General features: G+C 42.8%; 1 protein-coding gene across 1 annotated transcript in view; it reads left to right on the forward strand.

The window, feature by feature from the left end:
• Positions 1-9,880: 9,880 nt before the first annotated feature.
• Positions 9,881-20,126, forward strand: part of fat3a (FAT atypical cadherin 3a) — a 225,322-nt gene continuing 215,076 nt past the window's right edge. Inside the window, exon 1 of the mRNA XM_083914654.1 lies at positions 9,881-9,936. The gene's annotated coding sequence lies outside the window, so the exon portion shown is untranslated. The remainder of the gene's footprint in view (positions 9,937-20,126) is intronic.

The raw sequence follows: 20,126 nt of genomic DNA on the forward strand, positions 1-20,126 counted from the left end.
CTGTGGTCATGAAATCCTTTGAGCGCCTGGTTTTGTCCCACCTCAAATCCATCACAGACTCACTCCTGGACCCCCTGCAGTGTGCCGACAGAGCCAACAGGTCTGTAGACGATGCTGTTAACATGGCTACACACTTCATCCTCCAGCATCTGGACTCTGCAGGATCCTACGTCAGGATCCTGTTTGAGGACTTCAGCTCTGCATTCAACACAATCATCCCGGCTCGTCTGCAGGACAAGCTTTCTCAACTCAACGTGGCAGACTCCATCTGCAGGTGGATCACCGACTTCCTGACGGACAGGAAGCAGCACGTGAGGCTGGGAAGCCTCACCTCGGACTCCAGGACGATAAGCACCGGCTCTCAGCAGGGCTGTGTTCTTTCTCCCCTGCTCTTCTCCCTGTACACTAACAACTGCACCTCCAGTCACCAGTCCTTCAAGCTCCTTAAGTTCGCTGATGACACCACCCTCATTGGACTCATCTCTGGTGGGGATGAGTCTGCCTACAGATTGGAGATCGACCATCTGGTGACTTGGTGCAGGGAGAACAACCTGGAGCTCAATGCTTCGAAAACAGTGGAGATGACTATAGACTTCAGAAAGAGCACAGCCCCACCCTCCCCCATCATCCTTTGTGACTCTCCAGTGGACACTGTGGAGTCCTTCCACTTCCTGGGAACCATCATCTCCCAGGACCTCAGGTGGGAGCCAAACATCAGCTCCCTCATCAAGGAGGCTCAGCAGAGGATGTACTTCCTGAGGCAGCTGAAGATCTACCGCGGAAAATGCTGGTCCACTTCTACACCGCCATCATCGAGTCCATCCTCACCTCCTCCATCACCGTCTGGTACGCTGCTGCCTCTGCCAAGGACAGGTGCAGACTGCAGCGTATCATACGTTCTGCAGAAAAGGTGATTGGCTGAAACCTCCCTTCTCTCCCAGAACTCTACTCTTCCAGGACCCTGAGGAGAGCAGGGAAGAGAGCTGCTGATCCCTCCCACCCTGGACACTATCTGTTGAACCTCTCCCCTCTGGCCGGAGGCTGCGGTCCATCAGGACCAAAACCTCCCGCCACAAGAACAGTTTCTTCCCCTCTGCCATCAGGCTTTGGAATTCTGTTAAAGACACTTAACTGTCATTCGTTATATTAACGACATCTGGAACTCATACGTTTCCAAATCACAGGTGTTATATTAACACCCCCCCCCCTTTTTTTTTTTCACTGGACACTTTAACTTGCACATTACCACCTGCACTGGTCATACAAATACACTCACTTATTTCATGTATATAATTCAATGCCATATGTTTAGTCTTGCTTGTGCTCATTTTTATATTTATGTAGGCACTGTCAAATCAAGTCAAATTCCTTGCAATGAAAATTGTCTGGCAATAAACCTGATTCTGATTCTGATTCTGATGAGAAAAGCTCCGGGCCCACCATGTCCATCGAGTTCTTAGGCATTACATTGGATTCAATCTCCTTTCAAGGATCCTCGGCTTCAGCTAAAATCCAGCGCAGTTCTCTGCTTCTCTCCAACTACCTTGTGGCAGACAGGTGCACCTGACATCAGCTATTAGCTCTCCTCGGCCACCTCGATTATGCCATCTGCATTAACCCTTACTGTGCATTCACACCAAAAGCAATGGAGGCGATGAAAGCGTCAAGCTGCCATTCCAAATCAATGTAAATGAAGCGATGACACGTAATGTCACTTCGGGCGACGCCTTCCGAACGATAAGAGCGATGCGATGAAGCGTCCATCACGCCCATAGCCTTATCGCGTGTATCGCTTGAAGTTGAAAAATTTGAACTTTTCAAGCGACATCGCGTAAAGGTGTGCTGCGACAGTCAGTTAGCGTTGATATTACGGTAAGTGTCAACAAAGTTCTCCGTGAAACATCCAGGGGCTCACCGGCCTCACCAAAGCCGCCATTGTTGCAGTCCTTGGGGGAAATCATACTGTTCCTATGGGTATAATATAATGGATATAACTATGAACTTTGGATGGAAGCGATGTGCCTTCAGGCATCTGTTCTGCCAGAAATCCAGAAGAAGAAGAAGAAGAAGAAGAAAGCCCTCAGTGAAGAATGAAGTGTATCCCGGTCTGATCTACCGCGGATCAGGCAGTAAGTGATCATAATATAATATTTTCCACAAGAAAAACTGGTAAAAACAAACAAACAAAAAATAAACTTTCACTCTAACAATTTTGTACTATCCAGATCATTTAAACAATATTCACAGGAAACGTTCATGTTGCTAGTTGGTGAGATGGACTGGTCCCCTGTATTAAATTGTTCATGTGTTTTATAAATTAAAAAAAAAATCATCAACAAGGTGGCCCCTCTTGGACAGATCAGAGTAAAACAGTGTTCCGGCGCATGTTTTGACAAAATTAAACAAGATGCTATTAAAACCAGGGAAAAGGCACATAAAACTTTTCATAGAAATAAAAATCTTGAGGATTTTATGTTAAATAAACAAGCTAGAAATATGACTCAAGAACCTATCAGAGATGCAAAATCAACTTACTATAAGAATGATATATCAAATAATAAAGATAACTCAAGGAAGTTGTGGAAGACCTTAAAGGAACTGGGGGCCGCTAAGACAAACACCAAGACACCAAGAAGCACAGGACTAAAAATTAAGGGTATCCTAAATTTTAATTTAACAAAAAAGGTCGCTAACCATTTTAACACCTACTTCGCTTCCATAGCAGAACAGCTGGTCTCAAATCTGACTCCTTCCTCTGGGTTATTTAGAATTGATAGGGTTTAATCTTTCTATAATAAACTTGGAGCCCTACCCAACTAATTTTGCCTACAGAAGGTTGAAGTCAAAAAGGCTCTTACAGCCAGACTGTTCTAAGGTTCCTGGTTTTGATGGGTTATCCCCTGGGTTCTTGCAAGATGCTGCTGTACAAATAGCTCCTTATATCTCCCATATTTTCAACATGTCTGTTGAATCTGGTGTTTTCCCCATTGACCTCAAGAGGGCCGAGGTAGTTCCCCTCTTCAAAAACGGAAACAGCTACAACCCTGGTAACTACAGACCGGTCTATTTTTTGCACAGTTTCAGTTTCTCTGCGGAATGGTGTTAGTTGATCTTCAAAAGGCATTCGACACGGTGAATCATAACAGATCAATTGCCAAACTTGAGGCCCAAGGGGCAGACGGCTCCACCCGTTGGTGGTTTAGGTCTTACCTGTCAGAGAGGGAACAGGTGGTGGCCGTAGGGGGACTACAGTGTGACCCTAGCGTGGTCAAATGCGGTGTTCCGCAAGGAAGCATTCTCGGACCCTCCTTACTTTTGACATGTATTAATGCTATGGCTGACTTCTGCTCATGTGATCTATTTCTGTATGCTGATGTATCAGCACTTTTAAGTTTCTTAAACACCAGTCCACCCTAGGAATCAAGGAATCAGAAATCAATTCTTCATTGAATTGAACATCCATTTTCCCCCAACCTCTGATTTCCACTTCAAAATGCTCCTAAAAGGCTTACTAAAACAGTAACCGGCTATCACAGCAAAACTCCTACCACACACACTGACTTCCTTAGCCTCTGCATCTGTACACTCCATTAAGGCTACATGTCTCCAGCAGTTGACTTAACCCTGGAGTCCATGTCCCTGCTGGTTCCTGAGGTGCTCCACATTTGCCCCTACCTCATATACCTACAACCTTTCATATCACCCCAGAGTATCTGACCTTGCCATGCTTCTAACTTACTCATATCCACAATCTAAAGAAGTAAAATAAATCAACTGGGTGTCTCCTCCCGTATCTACCTCTTCTGCCTCAACTCCTATCAGAGCACTTATAAGTCACTGATCAAATACCTGAACTCAAGGTATGACGCCAAAGCATCACAACATCACCCGTTCTTCCTTACAGAATCCGGAAAAATGGCAACTCTGGTTCTGGTTCAGAAATCATCTGTTGAACTACCTCCACCAGTCAGGCATCCCTTCAGAACACTACCTTAGTCATTCATTCCGCATCGGAGTATCCACAGCAGCAAGACAGGGCATTTCAGACAAAGCCATCCAGGTTCTGGGCCGCTGGTCATCTCAGGCATACCACTCATATGAACATAGGTAATAATCTTTATGACCTCCATCAAACCCACATCCAAATTGGCATGATTCTACCCTAATTATTATGGAGAAACAACTGGTCTCCTGGATCAAGTGAGCTGACTTCCCCCTCCTATCCACACCAACCGTCAAATCATTCTTCCAGGCGTAAAGCCATCAATCTGCAATACTCTAACAGCAATACTCATTGCCGCCGCTCTCCCTTTAATTTTTCCCATAAGGGGTTTTCTCTAGATGTGTGTCTAAGAACAGGGTACTTAGGATTTCTCTACAGACCTCGAAGCAGATGCACTGGCAATCCACGATGTCAGGCCGCAGGTCACATCTCAACCTAATCCATTCAGCAGACGCAGATGTGCTGAAGTAGTTCAAAGCTGTGGCCTCTACACTTCCTATTCATTTTTTAATCCTATAGAAAAAAACATTGTTGAAACCTTCTCTTCTGACACAGTGGTTACTGTTCTCTAGTTTTGCTCTCTAATGAGGGCTGACTCCCCATTTATGGTACTTTACTGATATACTGTAGTTTATACAGGGGTTGGATATTGTTTGAAGGTAAAAGGTCTCTGCTGATCGTGGCGGTGCCTGCTGCCGTGGTCCTGCATGACGCTTCCTGCTGCTATTATCACTGTTACTCATATATACTATCACTAGTTTAATAAACTATAAAATTTGTAGCTGTATCGTAGCTATTGCCACTACTCATCATTGATCATGTTTGCCACCATAATTATTATCATTTTCATATTCTGTCACCTTAGCTGTGCTTGTTTCTACTATTCTGTTGTATTAACTGTCTTAACATATACGTCATTTTCACATAACTGTAAATATTATTATAGTTACTGTTAGGCTTTGCTTGCATCTCTGGAAGTGTGTCTGTCTGTCTCTCTCTGGCCATCTGTGTGTCTTTTCTCTCTTTCTCTTTCCTTTCTTCCTCGCCAACCGGTCAAGACAGATGGCCGTCCTCCACAGAGCTGGGTCTGTCTGACGTTCCTGCCTATTAAAGGGAAGGTTTTCGTTGCCACCGTACTCTACAGAGGAATTGTTGGGTCTATGTAAACCATAAATAAGTCATTGAGTGTGGTCTTTACCTACTCTGTAAAGTGTCCTGAGATAACTTTTGTTATGATTCGACACTATAAATGAAATTGAATTGAATTGAATTGAAAAGGAGTGACCTAAATAAAATGCCATACATGATACCAAAGTATTGAATAGTGATGGCTAATGAAACTATTGAACAAAACCAGGCCACCTTACAAAGTATGGGAGTTATACAAAGATGGATCTCCCTACTAACACCATTGTGGACATTCAGATGGTTCTAGTAAGTTCGCAAACTTGATTTTGTAAAGGGGTTATTGGTTATTGTTTGAAATTTAAAGTCTATAATGGATTTTCTATTAATATATTGTTTTTCTGTGTTTACAGAGCAACAAGGTTGGTGGTAGCTACCATTTGGAGAAGAAGAGCCTTACAAGGAGTCTAGCATTACTGGAGGCGCGTGGCGCCAACCTTGATTGCATTGTCACTGATCGTCATCCACAAATATTTTATTATTATTATTATTATTATTATTATTATTATTATTATTATAATTATTATTCCTCGGGGAGAGAAACATAACCCATTACCACAATGTTTGGAGCACAGCAAAAGGAATATTAGAGTCATTAATTACCTAACACGTGCACATCTTTGGACTGCGGGAGGAAGCCAGAGAACCCGGAGAGAACTCACACAGAAGGGCCCCACCCTGGATTCGAACCAAGCCCTATTGCTGTGAGGCGACAGTGCTAACCACTAGACAGTGCTAACCATCACAACTTAGATGCACAGTAAAAAATGATAAAACACGGCCCGGCACGGTAAGAAAACCGTGTGACTTCACAGCTAGCTCTAAGATTCTCACGCTCTTACTCACTGTTTTTACAGCACTACAGACAGAAAAGTAAACCAAGACCACCAGGCCCTCTATAGGACATACTATACATTGATCAAACATGATAAACCAGTCTGATCTAGGCACACAATGCAACAAAAACAGTAATTAAACTCTTTTAAACTCACTAAATATGCTTATTCTGTAAATGGATTACAAATAATTACAAGATCATTCTTGCCCCATACACTCAGTTTAGGAGTGTATGTCAGAATGACATTTCAGTGTCACACTAGTTCCTTAGAGGTAGTTGATTACTTGTCATTAAATCAAACCACCAGAAACTTATAATAAATAATAAACTATTCATCAGGAATTTGTGGCAGCCGGTCAGTGTCAGTAAGGAGCAGTGATGCCACTAACGCGTTAGCCTACTTAGTAGCCTACTACAATCTGACTCCTTTTTTCAGTAACGAGTATGTTATTCTAACGCGTTACTATTTCCAAATCAGTAGTCAGATTAAAGTCACTTATCTAAGTCACTGTGTGTTACTGTGTGACAGACCCGCCTCTTCATTGTCTATATTTTTGATCTGAGTTGTATTTGCTCTGACAAGACGTCTTCCTCCAGTCGCGTTAGCATGGTTCAAATGCTTGCAGTTAATGCAGCTAAACAATCTTTAGAATAATATTCCAATGCAGCAGGATGAACCAAAAGTTTAAAAAGTCTTCCGTTCAAAATGGGTTGTCTACATATTATATCAAGTTTATTTTGGCTCTTGTGAAGACAGGTACACTTGAAAGCAGATGAGCATCTGTTTGGTTGTCGATGAACGACAGTCATTGAAGGTATGCCTATATTTCAGGCCTATCAGAAAATTAAAGTTATGACTAGAAACAGACAATATTAAAACATTACCCTCTTATGTAATGAAAGGGTAAACACTGTTTTATATGAAATAATTTGTTTTCTGATATGTAATAAAACGATTGACATTGGCAGGAAAATAAATAACACACACAATACAGTGTGTAAATGGAAATTACATCTGCCCCCTTGCTTCTTACTGGGTCTTTGCAGACTGGTACTACGCGACCCAGAGCCAGATTCAGCTCAGCAATCCAGTGGTTGGGAATCCCTGCACAAGATTTTATTTTAGGCAGGCCTCCTGTATCCTGAGACCTGCTTCATGATGGTGGGCCAGTTCTATATCAGATCACCTGAGCAGTGAGGAAATAAGGCAAACGAGAAGCACCTTGTATTGAATTTTTCTGTCTTAATAACTCATGTTTTTGTTGTTACTTACATGACATCATATTTTTGCCACCTAAGATTTCCTCCCTGCATGTGAGTTTATATTGTCAATATATTTCCTGAAACAGATTTGTTCCAGTATGATTCGGAGCTTAGTGAGTGAGTGTACTGAATGTGTTTTGGAGTCAGCCTCAGGCTGTGTTGTGTTGTTGATGTAGAAGGCATGCAGGCTTTTCCCATGAGAGCAAACTGATGTGGTTCATGATAAAGGTGGAAGTCAAGGGTTTGTACATTTACCGCTCAATAGTTTGGCGTAATTAAGCACAATTGAGAGTCTATTATTTATCTAGAAAAATCTGAGACGAAGTGTCCTGTTTCAGTCAATATGTAATGGGCAAAGGGCTTCAACTGCCATCAGGTTCAATCACCTTCAACCACACTGATTTTTCTTTTTTCTTTGTTCATTTGCAGGCATAAACATCAGCTCACTGCCTTTCTGTTCAGTTCCAGTTCACGTACAGTGTACATATGGCTTGAGGAATTCAGTCACCATCAATATTGGAAAATATGCCACATTAGCTGTTTAAAAAGGAGACACGTTTGTTTTCTGCAAATACAATAAGCAGAATCATGAAGGGATTATGACTGTCGGAGTAGCTTGGCAACTGCCTTCACCACCTATTTGGCTCTCCCCTGTTATTTCAGAGTTCACTGAGAATGAATGAAACCTTGGTAGAACAGAGGCACACTGCTAGTTGGCAGTGATAACTGTAACATCTCCCAGGAACACTGATAGGCTGAAAAATGGCTCTAATGTATATTAGAGTAATTTCCTTCAGCCCTTCATAATACTAGCTGCAATTAAATCTTCACATAGTTTCCATGCTTAACAAAGTATTGAGTTGTTTAAATGACGCCACAAATGAGTCTTTTTACATTTTAGTGGCTCAGACAGCTGCTGAACTGACTCCAAACCTGGAGCAGACCTGATGAAGCTGTGCTGACTTTGTGTGACTGCTTCATTTGAGTGTCAGCTGCGATATATTCTGTTGAAGTCACAGCGTACACAAAGTGCTGGTATTGAAAATAGATTTACTGACTGTACTGACTGCCAAAAAGATCATATTGAGGGGCTACAGAAAATAATACTTTAAAATAGCCTATGTGCGCTCACTTTTTGTTTGTCATAAGGGTGAATGTATTCATGTTTGTGGAATGTACCAATTACAAGTATTAGATTTGTCCTGCAACTCAAAGATTTATCATTTGAATTGAGTGATTATGTCTTTAGGTATAATTGTTACAGAATGTTCAGTGTTTATAGCCTGTGTACCATTTCATAGGCTACCGTTGCTGCTGATAATATTGTGCTCTTTTAGTTATAGACATTTTTTTGCCAGAGCAAATAAAAGAAGAGCTCTGCAGGTTTGTCTGTTTCTCAGGTTATGAGAATATGAGAGACAACAAAAAAGAAAGAAAAAGGAAAAGCCTCTCTCTATATATGCATAATGGCACATTAATCTGGGAAGATGAAGGTGGTCACCAAAGTGATTTTTTTTTTTTTGCCCGTATGCAGCTCATACCATGCCACAATAAATCTCAACCTTATAGAGGCTCACCATATCATTCAGAAAGTGCTGGAATCATTTACTGTTCTTATACCTTTCTTGTTTATTTGTCCTAAACTGCCAACAGAGAGTATCACTGGTATTCTCCCCATCTTCCTTTTCTCCCAGCGTGATTCACTGATATGAAAAAATGAAGTCCTAACCAAGTTGTGTAAACTAACTGATCATTTTTCGTACAATATAATATTGCATATTCAGTTTTGCTGGTGAACAGTTCTAAAAATAAACACAGATCAAAGAGCACAATAAACTCAAATAAATAAATAAACAAAATGATTTGTTCCATCATTTCAATCTTTTCTGTTTAGATGTGAATCTAAAATGTGAAGAATGTGCAGTCTGAAAATACATTTGTTCAATTTTGAATAATTTAGGGTATTTTTATTGTGCGTGTGTGTTTGTGTGTGTGTGTGTGTGTGGGGGGGGGGGGGGGGGCATGTCAACCAGCCCTGGTCCTCCCTGGTGTGGACACTTTTTTAAGATCCATTCCATTGTAATGTCCAAACTAAGGATGTGTGCCACTGGCCGAGCCTCCCCATTAAATTAACCTACATGTGCTTAAGATCAATTCAAGATCCACACCAATTATTTCGTTTAATTAACGTGGCCTATTAAAAAAAACCCAACTGTGCGAGAAATAAATCCGCGGAGTCTCCGGTAGGCTGCGCCATTCCCGCGCACCAATGCGCGCCAGCCTGCCCCGTCGTGAGCGCGCGGCTCCAGCAGCAGCAGCAGCAGCAGCAGTTGTAGAGCCTCGAGCAGAGAGAGCGCAGAAAGGACCGGATCAGTCAGCAGCCTGCCAGTCAGTCAGTCAGTCAGTCAGTCAGTCTCGGAGCGGCTCTGCTGGCGCGGATGGTACTGAGCAGGACGGACTTATTCACCGGGAGATTCAGCAGCGTGGACGGGTGAGTTCCGCGGGTAGAGCCGCAGTCCCAGCCGAGAGCCTGGAGTAAAGTTAGAGGTGTGCGGACGAACGAGCGTGCGGTGTGAATGCGGGGAACGGATTTCCACAGCCGGTGATGTGCTTTCTCCTTTATATCTGCAAGACAGCGTGAGACGAGGTGGGTGACCCGAGCCGCGTAACATCTGCTAGAATGCTATCAGTGGTGGTGTGCTGCAGCTGTGCGGCTCCTGAGCGCTGGGACCAGTGTGGAGGGAAAACAGATGAGCGGTGACTGCTGATGAACGGCGGGCTGCGGGGCTGCGGGGCTGCGGCTCCAGCTGCATGGGACAACTGACAGTCCGGCCGCAGCTGCAGCCATCCGGACCTAACCGCTGTACACTTCCAGTTGTTTCCTCCTTGCTTCGCCACCTGCATTATTAAATAGAGAGCGATGTCAGGTACTAACAGAAGCATTTTGCTCCGTCCATGTCATCCATGTTTTATGGACGCAGGTGCTTCTCCGCGTTATCGATTACGCATCAGAAACAGCAACTATCTGCTTGACAGAAAAAAAACCGTTCCAAAGCAGGCCTACCCTGCTAATTACCTCCGTGACATTGTCGCCTATGGTCCTATGGCACATCATAAGAATAAGGAAAGCATCATTAGTGTGCTGTTTCATGAGCAGGGAGCACTTCGGAAAAACCCTTCTTTGTCACAGTGAGTGAGTCCTGCAGGCTCAATCTGATGGCAGTGCAGACATGTTAGAGTTTAGAGGTGTGTGTGAGTGTGTGTGTGTGTGTGTGTGTGTGTGTGTGTGTGGGGGGGGGGGGGTTGTGTCGCTGCAGGCAGAGATGGAAGCAACAACTGGGGCTGGTCTGAAGTGTCCCGTGGGCATTCAGTGAAAACAAGTGTGCATGTAGCCTACATAGTAAGGCTGTGTACGAGTGTAGAAAGGGGGACTGCGTCACAAAGGTTAGCAGCAGTCAGTGAGGGGCTGCTCCGTCAGGGTGGAGCTCCATGAACTCATCTTTAGTGGGAGCTATAAGGATGTAGGAGGCAGTGATTTGAGCTCAGACTGAAGGGGACATTCTGTCTATGAGTACCTGCACACACACACACACACACACACACACACACACACACACACACACACACACACACACACACCTGTGCCTGTGCTACTGTGTGTGAGTGCGTGGATGCTTCCTCTTCTCACCTTTCTCAGGCAGGCATCCAAACAGCCTCACAGCTGTCTATTCACTTGCTGTTCCTGTGTTACAGCTCCTCCTCCTCCTCCTCCTCCTCCTCTGTTTCCTCACCTCTTTCCCCAACACCTCCTCCTCTTTCTCATTCTCATCACCTCTTATCATTACACCTCCTCCATCACCTCCTTCTCTTTCAACTCTCTTTCACAGGCCTGGTCGACTGTAGACTGCCATGTTATTGTGCAGCCAATAGATTTGGCCCTCCTTGCTGTTGTTAATTCTAGCTTCGAACAAAATGGAAGATAATCCCTCACCTCCAGTTGCTTATCGTTAGATACTAAACACACAGCATACTGACAAATGCAGCGTGTGTCTTCCTGTTTGGTTGTCTTGTAAACTGACCTCACAGTTCCCCTCAGACCCCCCTCTGAAGGAACAGCCTGGCATTTGTGGAAATTAGCTTGTTTTCATCTAGAATATTTTACTCATATCGTTTCAATGATGATGATGATGAGGATAATCAGAGCTGAAGTGAAAACGAAACTTCTGGAACACCTCGTTCACCAGAACATAAATCCCATCCAGCTTCAGAACAGAACCGTGTTCATTACCATTTCATGTTGTTCTCTCCATGAGGATTGTAAATGTTTAAAAAACAAGCAAATATAGAATAGAATAGCCTTCATTGTCATTTTACTGCGTACAACACAATTTGTAGTGCTACTCCTTTTGGTGCATCATAAAACTATTTAAAAACAATTTCAAAGAGGTACAAGAATACCAGAATACAAGAATAAATAAGCTATGTACATGGAAAAACAGGAGAATGGAGAGAAGTGGTTGCATTTGTTATGTGTATTAAATAAGTAATAAATAGTTTTGCATCAAAGAACAATATTACACCTTGAAATCATAATATTGCACTTTGTAAACATCACTGTTTATACAACAATTCTGTGCTTAGGAGCTAGAAGAGGTTAGCCTGGAGATGATATCAGGGTATCAGTGCTCTGTTATCAAGCAAATTAAAGAAAAGCTTCCATCATGTTGGTGATTTTATTGATGTCCACCTTCATAGGTTCCTCTCTTTGGCCCTCATTTATCAATCTTGCGTGAAAACGGGCGCAGATCTGAGCGCAGAATTGGTCGTATGACAGGACTCACGTGTGATTTATGAAACATTCATATCGGACCAATCTCAGCGTACGAATGAGCGGGCCTTGATAAATGCGGCGGCAGAATTCGAACCTCATTAACATGTTACGCCCTTAAATATTCCTGGTTTGGAGGCCTCGCCCACTAAGGTCAAATATGGAGAGGAGAAACACTGGTAAGAAAAGACACTTTTCCGACACACAGATCATTTCCTGACATCCGACATGGAGCACAATAAAGATGTGCTTTTTGGCAGTCTTAAGAGTGGAATAAAAGGGGCCCATAAAAACGCTGTATGGAAAAGAATAACGGAGGCAGTAAACCCGAAGCAGCGGTCCACTGTGACCCGTGTGCGCACTGCTGAGCCTGCGCTCCTGCTCTGTTGCGGGATTTGCCAGCGGGGTTATTAGGTATTCCGTTAGAGGATAACCTTATGGATATGGTATGGATAACCATACCAAAATGTTAATCATCTGATGTTGTTTGATTTAATGCAATTTATCGAGGGTAGCCACTAACCGAGGAGATGACTTTGGCTCTGCAGTGTGCATTCCTGCAGCCACGCGCCAACACATTCATTAATTCCTTCATCTTCAACCGTTTGTCCCTGTCGGGGTCGCAGGGGGCTGGAGCCGAGCTGTTTTGAAATATAAAAGAATCGCGTACCGGCCACCTGGCCACCACGTTTAAAAGTGACAGCTTGGCATCACAAATCACCTGCACATTTATCGAGTGGTAGTTTTTGCGATTGATGAATGCGTAATCATTCATGGATGGTGCCTTCAGATGCACATGAGTACAATCAATTGCTCCAACTTAATATGTGACTGCTTATGCTTAATGACAGCTGAGGTTTGTTCATTATTTTCAGACAGGTTTTGCTGTGCTGCACCGCAAATACACAGGCTCAAATGTGCGTACACTATCTCAGACCTGACGTGAGATTTGATCGAAGCTCCCACTCACGTCCAAATTGATAAATGCCGAAGTTTGCCGGGAAATGGTCGTACGCACGTATTTCTGCCGTACGTTCGTTTGATAAATGAGGGCCTTTGTGTCCAGACATGTGTGTCCAGGATGTGTTGAACCTTAATCTTACCCGGGCACATAGTCTGGAGACAGGAGGAGACTGCTGGCTCAGCTCCATGCAAAGTAAAAAAAAAACAAATCTTAAAAATGTTTGGGTTGTAAATATTCTGAAATTGTATGTAGTCCATAGGCTCAAACGTGTGGCTTCAATAGTCCTGGGTTCTAGGAATCATGTTTGCATGTGTTTGAGGAATAGCATAGATATTCCCAAGTGTACTTCCATTAATCTCTTTGTTTTAGTCAAGATTATGCTAAAGTATATTTTCCCCAGCTAGTTATAAAATCCCCGTTAAGGGCCAACCTTCAGTTTTTTTTCAATTCCCGGTTTATTCCCATGGAAAGTTTCTAACTTTCCTTTTTTTTAAAGATTATTTTTTGGCAGTTTTCCAAGCCTTTATTATAAAGGACAGACATGAAATGGGGGGAGAGTGAGAGGGGGGAGACATGCAGCAAAGGGCAGCAGGTCGGAGTCGAACCTGCGGCCGCTGCCTTTGAGGACCTTCAGCCTCTCTACACGGGGCGACTGCTCTAACTGCTGTGCCACCGCCCGCCCCTTATTTGGGCAGAACCTTTTGTACAATATCTTACAAACCTGTTGATAGGAATACCAGTTCTCATTCCCTTCTCCTCACATACCGACACTTTCTGATGCTCCACACTAGGGCTGTGTGATATGACCAAATGTGTCGTATGATGATAGAAAAACGTCTGTAGTATCATATTTTGCTCTATCGTTTATCTCGCGGTGTCACGAATCAAGCAGGGGTGTGTGAAGATGAAGTGAGTCGAAACTTGAATCTGAAATCGACTGGTTCGCTACAAACTCACAGACCTCTACACACACCAGACACACGGGTTGCAGTGTCCCAGTGGAATTAATAAATTAGCAACATCAATCAACAGCATTCTAGCGCTCATTCTGACGAAAACCGCATCCTCCTTGCAGGTAAAGGGAATTAACTGAGTCCAATAAACATTCATGTCTCTAAACTATCATAAATGATACATCATTTAACATTATTATGCCCATTTGTTTTCACATTTTGTCTGATCATGGATGAATTACACCTTTATATTATAAATGCTCATTATAATATAGATGTTCAGTCTGACACAGCGGCGTTAAAGTGAAACTACAGTTCTGAATATACCGTCAGATATTGTCAAAGATACAAACCAGACACATTTATGTTATAACAAGAATACTTCTAATAAGATGCCCGTATCAGAAATCAGAAATCCCATCACTCAGAACCCCGCTGTGTGACCTCGCACCAGCCACCACTGTCTGTGTCAGGTGCTCACAGTCCAGAATGAAAGGGTTTATTATTTCCACATTTTTGCAGTGCATTTCAAAGAATAAATAGTCCAAGAATGTACTGGGAACACATATTTTGCAGCTGGCTTTTTATTGATAGCCTATATGAAGCAAAAAAAAAAGAAAAGCCAACCCTTTTTCATAATTAAAAAATGAATATCCAAATACCAAAAGTGAAACTAGAATACCTACCCATTTTTCAAGTGTATAAATCACAATGTAATTGGAATAAATGAAATAAGCCTCTCTATGTGGTGATGTGGTGTTTTTTTTTACATAAACTACTCATTAATTTGATTGACAGAAAATGTGCTATATTGTGATATATATCGTTATCAGAACATGAAATGATCCGAATCGAGATATGAGATTTTTGTCCTATCGCACAGCCCTACTGTGACAGTCACAGTTTCAAACATTTTGTTAATATTGGGACTTCAACCCTAACAGGACATAAACCGGGGGGAATGTCCAGTGTGTTTGACCCAACCATCCACACAACCTCCTCCCTAGGCAGAGTTTGAGGCTTGTCATACTACGTCACCTGACTTTTGGAGCACTTGTTCTGAATGTGTCATATTAATATGGATGGTCTTACATTAGAGTCTGTTGAAAGCCTGGTGTGTCTCGTACAGATGCTAAAGGGTGCCAAAACATGAAGTATAAAGCGGTACAGTGGTTTGCAGAACCGTAAAATGCCAACATGTTTATCTGGTGACCAGGCTAGGATTTCCATGGACACAGTCACCCACTTGTTGTAAAGTAATACAGAGATATCAAAAACAAAGTGGCTGAAACATCTCTCCTACACCAGAGCTTTTATTATGAAACTATTCAGGCTATTTATATGGTGTGACTACAAGGCTAGCAATGGGGCCAACCATCTTGGTATAATGTGTGAAATGCTGCCAGGTTTTTTTTTTGTTCATGCCTATCTGCAGAGCAGTAGCATCTCTATCCAACAATATTCAACAGATAAGTAAAACTTGATTATTTTATCAGATTCATTTTCATATTTTGTCCTACTCTGAAATGAACTAAGCTTAGCCTTCAGTTCCCCATTGCTTCCAGTCTTTGTGAAATATTAAAACTGTAGATACCATGTTCATATGGCTGCAGTATTTCATCAAAAATGTGAAACATGTACAAGCTATTGCATGATTTTACTATGTAAAAAGCCTGCCATCTGATATCTTTGGAAACATTGGGATTTCTAATTAAAATGAAGTTTTGTGGATTTGACCACACAACTTGGGGACACAGTGGATCTGGCAGGGCTGCAGAGACTGACACTACCTGCTTTTATGTGCACTGTCAGTTTGATATAGATGGTTGTTTCCCTTTGTGATTAAGAGTCTTGTGGCCCCATCTTCAGTGGCCGCATGTAGCCTGCATCCCTGCATCCCTGCATCTGTGCAGATAACATAATGCATGAGATTGTGCAAAGGAGCTGCTGCACCGCCGCTGCTTGCAGTGGCTGACCTCCCCTCCGAGCACACTGACCTCCACATGGAAGGGGAGAAGGGGGAGGAGATGGAGGCCCCCCTCCATTCGGTTTGTTCTCCTTCTCCCTGAGTGCCTTGCTCCACAGGCTGCTTGCTTGAAAATGGCATCACTGCAACCCCTCCTCCTCCTCCACCCTCCCCCTCACTTTTCCTTCATCTCTGGGCTCCCGAGGGCTTTGTGAGCGTCTGTTCGTGCCAAATGCCAGCACTCTGCAGGCTCCCCCCTCCTTGCCTCTCTCTGTGTGTATGAAAGACAGAGGGAGCGAGTTGGGGAATTTCTTTGGCTCCCCCTCTTCATCAAGGCTGGGGGGTTGGGTTAGTGCGCTGGTGGTTTGTCCCAACTGTTTGTGCAATTGGTTGGTGTGTGTGTGTGTGTGTGTGTGTGTGTGTGTGTGTGTGTGTGTGTGTGTGTGTGTGTGTGTGTGTGTGTGTGTGTGTGTGTGTGAATGGACCTGCCATTGTTGTCAGCGACTCCTGGAATGCTGTTGAATGATGGTTGTGTCGACCCAGATGCCCAGAAATATTGTCTGTCTTTGTCCTTCTCATCTGTGTGTACCGGTACACTCCTTTTTTTGCTGTCTTATGTGACAGCCTGGTCTCACCGACAACCTGCCGCGTCGCTCACCGCTTTTGAACACACTGTCTGCATGTGGACAAAGAGCCAACACACAATGCTTTGCATCTGGAAAGATAATCATCTAGATTTGGCCTCGTTTGTAAGGTGGTTTCAATGCACTGTATCAGTTTACCATCAATAAATCATGTCAACATTCATTGTGATCCATTAAGATGAGATCATTGTCATTGAATCCTGCTGCAGTAGACTGTGGGGGACTCCACTCTGTATAGTACAAAGAGTGCCAGCAGGTCAGATTTAGAGGGAAAAAGTGAAGAGGGCACTGTTCTACAGGAGTTAGGCTCAAATTAGTCTGAGGTCAAATCAGAAGTAAGTATAAGGTATACCCTCAGCCTTACAAAAGATCAGATCCCCTTTAGTTATCTCTTTCTAGCACAGTCTTTCAATATGTAAACATATATATATTAGACAAATGCTTAAAAGTGTGCTTGCCGAAGCTGAAAATTGCAGTTGCAAAACACTGCAAACAAGCTAAAAAGTATGGGAGTTGCAGGTTAAGTTGGATCATTTAAGGGTGTTGGTTGGTTTGAAGAGCCTGTTGATGTGCAAGCATTAAAAGGAGTTGAGCCCGGGGCGGCCGGTGACACAGTGGCTAGATCAGTCGCCCCATGTAAAGAGGCTGAAGGTCCTCGAGACAGCGGCCGCAGGTGCGACTCTGACTTGGTCCTTTGCTGCATGCCCCCCCCCCTCTCTCTCACCCCATTTCCTGTCTGTCCTATAAAATAAAAGGCTAAAAAAACTGCCAAAATAAAATAATTATAATCTTTTTAAAAAACAAATGAGTTGAGGTGTCATTTCAAGTGAAATGGGTAAAAGTGTCAGATTAAAACCTTTGTAGTGTGGTCTTTATCTACTCTATATGTAAACTGGCTTGAGATAACTTTTATTATGAATTGGGACTGTAAATAAAATTGTATTGAATTCACAATGACTTCCAACAGACATGAGCATGTCATTAAAGTTCAAACAGATGACTAATGATAATTAAACCTCAGCTCTCTATCCATGGTGCTGAAATAAGCAACAAAATCAATTCGGTGAAAGGTGTTTTCACATCTCTCTCTACGTCGTGCATCAGATCTACATGCAAACATGAGTCACTGTGAATGTGAGAGAGCGCTATACTATGTGTGTTTAAACCGTTGCTGAAACAATGCCTCTGGTTTTGACGCCTCTACTCCAACCTTGTTTCCAACTTGAAGCGTCGAATGAGGATTTTTTTTCTGATTCATTCTGTCGTTTTCATTCAATTATCCTACAAATCGTGTCATTCGATTAGTTAAACTAAATTACTAATTGCTGCACAACAGCTGATGTTAGCTCTGTTAGCTTAAACTAAACTAAAATACCTATTGATTGAAGCTGTGCTACTATAGATCTTAACTGTTGTTTTTTCACATTTCAGATACTAAAAATAAGAAAACTAACATACTAAAAGCTTAGACCCTTGGTAGTTACGTCATCATAACAGATCCACCCCTTGTGAACGTTTACTTACATCTACCGCTCATGAAACTTCCTACATAAACCTAGCAACAGCAATGGATGAACATTATAGAGTTCTGATTGACTGCCTTAAGTGACTTTAACCTGGAAGAAAAAAACAAAAGTTGAAAATGAGTGTTTGCTGCAAAGCTTTTAGAATGAGTAGATTGCCAATTGGCAGTCATTTGGTGCCCATCTGCTCGAAGCTTCATGTCCCCCTTTGTTCTTGCACCAACTCTTTAAGACATGTAATAGGCTATATGATGTCCTGTAAATAAAAAGTGTTATTACCTGTACAGTTCATGTGCAAATGTGTGTTTTTCAGAGGTTGAAATTGTGGCTCTTAACAGCATTGCCCTTTGAAACATGTTTGCTGCTGTCCTTATTTTTTTCGTCATATTTAGCAAAAGGCAAAGTTGTTCCTAATTAAAATGTAGTCATTGCAAGGATTTTTTTTTTCCTGCAACCCAAAACCAAGAAGAAAGCATTTTACCCTCACAATTTGGTGGGATTGATTAATTTATATGGTACACAGGTAACATGTTTTATATTTCCTGTGAATATAAGCCAATTATGTATGTTGTATACTCTATGAACACCTTATGAACCCTACAAACCCAGACATAGTCACATGTGTATCCTGCACTGTTTCAATGCATTTACTATAAAGGTCAGAATACTTCAAGGCTCTACAACTTGAACAGCAGTTAGTTAGACCACAGCTATCTTAGGGTACTTCCACACAATTGAAAACTTGGCATAACCAGCAATCCAAGCTCCTCCTCTCCCACACCGTTCTAGACCGCTCACCTGTCTATAAGCCAAATCTGGAAATGAAGCTCTGAATCCACCAATTTCAAATTAATTTCTGCATCGGCCTTTAAAAGGAGCCCCTTTTTTATGGCAGCTGTCTAATCAGCCAGCAGAATAATTCACAGTAAGCTCTTTGTCATGTTAAATCATGTCCACCGCTATTCATTTGCTGTGTCAGATTAGCTGACACGGTGCCAGGAGCACCGTTTTGCGTCCACATGCACAGAAGGAGAGATGAAGTTCTTGCCAGTATGTGCAGAAAACATCCATTAAACATTTCTTTCCCCCAAGCCACAGTGACTGCTGACACAAGTCATTACTGCAGAATAATTGCACTTTTGCTAATATAATTGGAGAATCATTATATGTTTGGAGACTACTGTAACCTGCTCTTCCACCCACCTGTCGTACTCCTGTGGATTGCAGGTCCCACAGCAGAGCTCCACCTGTGTGTGTGTGTGTGTGTGTGTGTGTGTGTGTGTGTGTGTGTGTGTGTGTGTGTGTGTGTGTGTGTGTGTGTGTGTGTGTGTGTGTGTGTGAGCAGAAGGCATAGCTCCTGTTCTGCTAGCTGGATATGCATGTGCATACAGCAAGAGGGAAATTAAGGGATCATGTAACTGGCCTGGAGGTGTGTCTGATTGGGCCAAATTTCCAGCTCCAAGTCGTCAACAAGCAGGAATGTGAGCTGGAGACACCGTGCTTCCACAGTGTGAAGAGAAGTGGGGTCATACTGTCAAGTGCCCATATATTTTGACATTTATGTGATTTTTTACTTAACCCCCATTACTTTCCACCTCACTTCCCCTTGTTATTTTTTTAACATCCTATCAGTTTCAACAGTGGTCAGGTTCTTTCTTTCTGTTGTTTGGTTGTCATTAGAGCGGCCCATTTAAGTTCATTTCTGATAATGTTAGACAGGTAGGCAGGGTGCAGCAGCACATGTTGCAGTGTGTACACAGACGGGGATGTCTCTAGTGGCGCGACATGTTCCTTCTGACCTGCCATGTGCGGCTGGCACTCAGTGCTGCCAGAGCAGATGTGTGTTGATCCTGTGTGGTGGGTTAATGTTGGCATGCGGGCCAGAGGTGTCAATCAGAAAACCTGCTCTGCTTTTTGGGCAGCACCAAGAAATATGCAAACACATGAATGTTTTGTCAC

This window comes from Echiichthys vipera (genome assembly GCF_963691815.1).
Source record: "Echiichthys vipera genome assembly, chromosome: 5".
Lineage (NCBI taxonomy): Eukaryota > Metazoa > Chordata > Actinopteri > Perciformes > Trachinidae > Echiichthys > Echiichthys vipera.